Below are 6,997 nucleotides of genomic sequence, written 5' to 3'. Positions count from 1 at the left end.
ACAAGGGTATGTAGATGCACTCCCTTTTCTACTTGTTGCTGGTCTCTCCATAGATAGATCTTGGTGTTACGTAGGAAATTTTTTGAATTTCTGCTACATTCCCCAACAGTGGCATCATGAGCTCGGTCTATTGCGTAGATTCTTTGCACGAGTAGAACACAAAGTAGTTGTGGGCGTCGATATTGTTCAATATGCTTGCCGTTACTAGTCTTATCTTGATTCGGCGGCATCGTGGGATGAAGCGGCCCGGACCAACCTTACACGTACGCTTACGTGAGACCGGTTCCACCGACAAACATGCACTAGTTGCATAAGGTGGCTGGCAGGTGTCTGTCTCTCCCACTTTAGTCGGATCGGATTCGATGAAAAGGGTCCTTATGAAGGGTAAATAGCAATTGGCATATCACGTTGTGGTTCATGCGTAGGTAAGAAACGTTCTTGCTAGAAACCCATAGCAGCCACGTAAAACATGCAAACAACAATTAGAGGATGTCTAACTTGTTTTTGCAGGGTATGCTATGTGATGTGATATGGCCAAAAAGGATGTGATGAATGATATATGTGATGTATGAGATTGATCATGTTCTTGTAATAGGAATCACGACTTGCATGTCGATGAGTATGACAACCGGCAGGAGCCATAGGAGTTGTCTTTATTTATTTGTGACCTGCGTGTCAACTTAAACGTCATGTAATTACTTTACTTTATTGCTAACCGTTAGCCATAGTAGTAGAAGTAATAGTTGGCGAGGCAACTTCATGAAGACACGATGATGAAGATCATGATGATGGAGATCATGGTGTCATGCCGGTGACGATGATGATCATGGAGCCCCGAAGATGGAGATCAAAAGGAGCAAAGTGATGATGGCCATATCATGTCACTATTTGATTGCATGTGATGTTTATCATGTTTATACATCTTATTTGCTTAGAACGACGGTAGTAAATAAGATGATCCCTTACAACAATTTCAAGAAGTGTTCTCCCCTAACTGTGCATCGTTGCGACAGTTCGCTGTTTCAAAACATCACGTGATGATCGGGTGTTTTATTCAGACGTTCAAATACAACAGGTGTTGACGAGCCTAGCATGTACAGACATGGCCTCGGAACACACGCGAAACACTTAGGGTTAACTTGACGAGCCTAGCATGTACAGACATGGCCTCGGAACACGGAGACCGAAAGGTCGAACATGAGTCGTATAGAAGATACGATCAACATGAAGATGTTCACCGATGATGACTAGTCCGTCTCACATGATGATCGGACACAGCCTAGTTTGACTCGGATCATGTAATCACTTAGATGACCAGAGGGATGTCTATCTAAGTGGGAGTTCATAATATGAACTTAATTATCCTGAACATAGTCAAAAGACCTTTTGCAAATTATGTCGTAGCTTGCGCTATAGTTCTACTGTTTAGATATGTTCCTAGAGAAAATTATAGTTGAAAGTTGATACTAGCGATTATGCGATCAGTAGAAAGCTTATGTCCTTAATGCACCGCTCAGTGTGCTGAACCCCAAACGTCGTTTGTGGATGTTGTGAACATCGGACATACACGTCTTGATAACTACGTGATAGTTCAGTTAAATGGTTTAGAGTTGAGGCACGAAAGACGTTTTCGAAACATCGCGAAACATATGAGATTCTTCGAGGGCTGAAATTGGGATTTCAGGCTCGTGCCCATGTCAAGAGGTAAAAGACCTCCGACGATTTTCTTAGCCTGCAAACTAAGGGAGAAAAGCTCAATCGTTGAGCTTGTGCTCAGATTGTCTGAGCACAACAATCACTTGAATCGAGTGGGAGTTGATCTTCCAGATGAGATAGTGATGTTTCTCCAAAGACATTGCCACCAAGCTACTAGAGCTTCGTGAAGAACTATAACATATCAGGGATAGATATGATGATCCTTGAGGTATTCGCGTTGTTTGACATCGCGAAAGTAGAAATCAAGGAGGAGCATCAATTGTTGATGGTTGATGAAACCACTAGTTTCAAGAAGGGCAAGGGCAAGAAAGGATACTTCATGAAACGGCAAATCAGCTGCTGCTCTAGTGAAGAAACCCAAGGTTGAACCCAAACCCGAGACTAAGTGCTTCTGTAATAAGGGGAACAACCACTGGAGCAGCATTACCCTAGATACTTGGTAGATGAGAAGGCTGGCAAGGTCGATAGAAGTATATTGGATATACATTATGTTAATGTGTACTTTACTAGTACTCCTAGTAGCACCAGGGTATTGGATACCGGTTCGGTTGCTAAGTGTTAGTAACTCGAAATAAAAGCTACGGAATAAACGGAGACTAGCTAAAGGAGAGCTGACGATATGTGTTGGAAGTGTTTCCAAGTTTGATATAATCAAACATCGCACGCTCCCTCTACCATCAAGATTAGTATTAAACCTGAATGGTTTATTGAATCTCGATCGTAGTGATACACATTTTCATGCCAAAAGATATAAGATAGTAATGATAGTACCACTTACTTGTGGCATTGCCATGTAAGTCATAATGGTATAAAACGCATGAAGAAGCTCCATGTTGATGGATCTTTGGACTCACTCGTTTTGAAAAGTTTGAGACATGCGAACCATGTCTATTGGTGTATATGCATGAAGAAACTCCATGCAAATGGACCGTTCGGACTCACTTGATTTTGGATCACTTGAGATATGCAAATCATACCACATAGGCAAGATGACTGAAAAGCCTCGGTTTCAATAAGATGGAACAAGATAGCAACTTGTTGGAAGTAACACATTTTGATGTGTGCAGTCCAATGAGTGCTGAGGCATGCAGTGAATATCGTTATGTTCTTACTTCACAGATGATTCGAGTAGATGTTGAGTATATTTACTTGATGAATCACGAGTCTGAATTATTGAAAGGTTCAAGTAATTTCAGTGTGAAGTTGAAAGATCGTCGTGACAAGAGGATAAAAGATCTATGATATGATCATAGAGATGAATATCTGAATCACGAGTTTGGCACAGAATTAAGACATTGTGGAAATTGTTTCACAACTGATACAGCCTGGAACACCATAGTGTGATGGTGTGTCCAAACGTCATAGTTGCACCCTATTGGATATGGTGCATACCATGATGTCTCTTATCGAGTTACCACTATCGTTCATGGGTTAGGCATTAGAGACAACCACATTCACTTTAAATAGGGCACCACATAATTTCGTTGAGACGACACCGTATGAACTATGGTTTGGAGAAACCTAAGTTGCCGTTTCTTGAAAGTTTGGGGCTGCGACGCTTATGTGAAAAGGTTTCAGGTTGATAAGCTCGAACCCAAAGCAGATAAAATGCATCTTCATAGGACACCCAAAAACAGTTGGGTATACCTCCTAATTCAGATCCGAAAGCAATAGGGATTGTTTCTTGAATCGGGTCCTTTTTCGAGGAAAGGTTTCTCTCGAAAAGTTGAGTGGGAGGATGGTGGAGACTTGATGAGGTTATTGAACCGTCACTTCAACAAGTGTGTAGCAGGGCACAGGAAGTTGTTCCTGTGGCACGTACACCAACTGAAGTGGAAGCTTATGATAGTGATCATGAAACTTCGGATCGAGTCACTACCAAACCTCGTGGGATGACAAGGATGCGTACTACTTCAGAGTGGTACATAATCCTATCTTGGAAGTCATGTTGCTAGACAACAATGAACCTACGAGCTATGGAGAAGCGATGGTGGGCCCGGATTCCGATAAGTGGCTCAAGGCCATAAAACCCGAGAGAGGATCCATGTATGAAAATAAAGTGTAGACTTTGGAAGAACTACTTGATGGTCGTAAGGCTGTTAGGTACATATGGATTTTGAAAGGAAGACAGACAGTGATGGTAAGTGTCACCATTGAGAAAGCTCGACTTGTCGTTAAGATGTTTTTCGACAAGTTCAAGGAGTTGACTACGATGAGACTCTCTCACTCGTAGCGATGCTAAGAGTCTGTTGGAATTATATTAGCAATTACTGCATTATTTATGAAATCTTGCAGATAGGATGTCAAAACATTGTTTCCTCGACGATTCTTGAGGAAAGGTTGTATGTGATACAACCGGAAGGTTTTGTCTATCCTGAAATATGCTAATAAGTATGCAAAGCTCCAGCAATCATTCTGAGGACTGGAGTGAGCATCTCGGAGTTGGAATGTATGCTTTGATGATGATCAAAGATTTTGGGTGTATACAAAGTTTATGAGAAACTTGTATTTCCAAAGAAGTGAGTGGGAGCACTATAGAATTTCTGATGAGTATATGTTGTTGACATATTAATGATCAGAAATGACGTAGAATTTTTGGAAAGCATATAGGGTTATTTGGAAAGTGTTTTAAATGGAAAACCTGGATTAAGCTACTTGAACATTGAGCATCAAGATCTATAAGGATAGATCAAAACGCTTAATAGTACTTTCAAATGAGCACATGCCTTGACGTGATCTTGAAGGTGTTCAAGATGGATCAGTCAAAGAAGGAGTTCTTGCCTGAGTTGTAAGGTATGAAGTTAAGACTTAAAGCTCGACCATGGCAGAATAGAGAGAAAGGACTAAGGTCGTCCCCTATGCATAAGACATAGGCTCTATAGTATGCTATGCTACCGCACCTGAAGTGTGCCTTGCCATGAGTCAGTCAAGGGGTACAAGAGTGATCCAAGAATGGATCACAGGACAGCGGTCAAAGTTATCCTTAGAAATTAGTGGACTAAGGAATTTTCTCGATTATGGAGGTGGTAAAAGAGTTCGTCGTAAAGGGTTACGTCGATGCAAGCTTGACACCTATCCGGATAGCTCTGAGTAGAGATACCGGATACATATAATGGAGCAACAATTTAGAATAGCTCCAAGTAGAATAGTTATTTGGAATAGCTCCAAATAGAACGTGGTAGCTGCATCTAGGAGATGACATAGAGATTTGTAAAGCACACACGGATCTGAAAGGTTCAGACCCGTTGACTATAACCTCTCTCACAAGCATAACATGATCAAACCCAAAACTCTTTGGGTGTTAGTCACATGGGGATGTGACCTTGAGTGTTAATCACATATCGATGTGAACTAGATTATTGACTCTAGTGCAAGTGGGAGACTGTTGGAAATATGCCCTAGAGGCAATAATAAATTGATTATTATTATATTTCCTTGTTCATGATAATCGTTTATTATCCATGCTAGAATTGTATTGATAGGAAACTCAGATACATGTGTGGATACATAGACAACACCATGTCCCTAGTAAGCCTCTAGTTGACTAGCTCGTTAATCAATAGATGTTTACGGTTTCCTGACCATGGACATTGGATGTCGTTGATAACGGGATCACATCATTAGGAGAATGATGTGATGGACAAGACCCAATCCTAAGCCTAGCACAAGATCATGTAGTTCGTATGCTAAAGCTTCTCTAATGTCAAGTATCATTTCCTTAGACCATGAGATTGTGCAACTCCCGGATACCGTAGGAGTGCTTTGGGTGTGCCAAACGTCACAACGTAACTGGGTGGCTATAAAGGTACACTACGGGTATCTCTGAAAGTGTCTGTTGGGTTGGCACGAATCGAGATTGGGATTTTGTCACTCCGTGTAAACGGAGAGGTATCTCTAGGCCCACTCGGTAGGACATCATCATAATGTGCACAATGTGATCAAGGGGTTGATCACGGGATGATGTGTTACAGAACGAGTAAAGAGACTTGCCGGTAACGAGATTGAACAAGGTATCGGTATACCGACGATCGAATCTCGGGCAAGTACCATACCGCTAGACAAAGGGAATTGTATACGGGATCGATTGAGTCCTTGACATCGTGGTTCATCCAATGAGATCATCGTGGAACATGTGGGAGCCAACATGGGTATCCAGATCCCGCTGTTGGTTATTGACCGGAGAACGTCTCGGTCATGTCTGCATGTCTCCCGAACCCGTAGGGTCTACACACTTAAGGTTCGATGACGCTAGGGTTATAAAGGAAGCTTGTATGTGGTTACCGAATGTTGTTCGGAGTCCCGAATGAGATCCCGGACGTCACGAGGAGTTCCGGAATGGTCCGGAGGTAAAGATTTATATATAGGAAGTCCTGTTTCGGCCATCGGGACAAGTTTCGGGGTCATCGGTATTGTACCGGGACCACCGGAAGGGTCCCGGGGGCCCACCGGGTGGGGCCACCTGCCCCGGGGGGCCACATGGGCTGTAGGGGGTGCTCCTTGGCCTACATGGGCCAAGGGCACCAGCCCCTAGAGGCCCATGCGCCAAGATATAGGAAAAAGGGGAGAGTCCTAAAGGGGGAAGGCACCTCCGAGGTGCCTTGGGGAGGATGGACTCCTTCCCCCTCTTAGCCGCACCCCTTCCTTGGAGGAAGGGGCAAGGCTGCGCCTCCCCCCTCTCCCCTGCCCCTATATATAGTGGAGGGGAGGGAGGGCATCCATACCTGAGCCCTTGGCGCCTCCCTCCCTCCCGTGACACCTCCTCCTCTCCCGTAGGTGCTTGGCGAAGCCCTGCAGGATTGCCACGCTCCTCCATCACCACCACGCTGTTGTGCTGCTGCTGGATGGAGGCTTCCTCAACCTCTCCCTCTCTCCTTGCTGGATCAAGGCGTGGGAGACATCGTCGAGCTGTACGTGTGTTGAACGCGGAGGTGCTGTCCGTTCGGCACTAGGATCATCGGTGATCTGAATCACGACGAGTACGACTCCATCAACCCCGTTCACTTGAACGCTTCCGCTTAGCGATCTACAAGGGTATGTAGATGCACTCCCCTTTCTACTCGTTGCTGGTCTCTCCATAGATAGATCTTGGTGTTACGTAGGAAATTTTTTGAATTTCTGCTACGTTCCCCAACAGGTTTTACCTCCATCAAGAGGGCCCGAACCTGGGTAAAACATCATGTCCCCTGCCTCCTGTTACCATCCGTCCTAGACGCACAGCTCGGGACCCCGTACCCGAGATCCGCCGGTTTTGACACCGACAGTAATCTTCAAAAAACTCCTC

The sequence above is a fragment of the Triticum aestivum genome, chromosome 6A (assembly GCF_018294505.1).
Source record: "Triticum aestivum cultivar Chinese Spring chromosome 6A, IWGSC CS RefSeq v2.1, whole genome shotgun sequence".
Classification (NCBI taxonomy): domain Eukaryota; kingdom Viridiplantae; phylum Streptophyta; class Magnoliopsida; order Poales; family Poaceae; genus Triticum; species Triticum aestivum.
The sequence above is the reverse complement of the archived record's forward strand: the minus strand, read 5'-3'. Positions refer to the sequence as shown.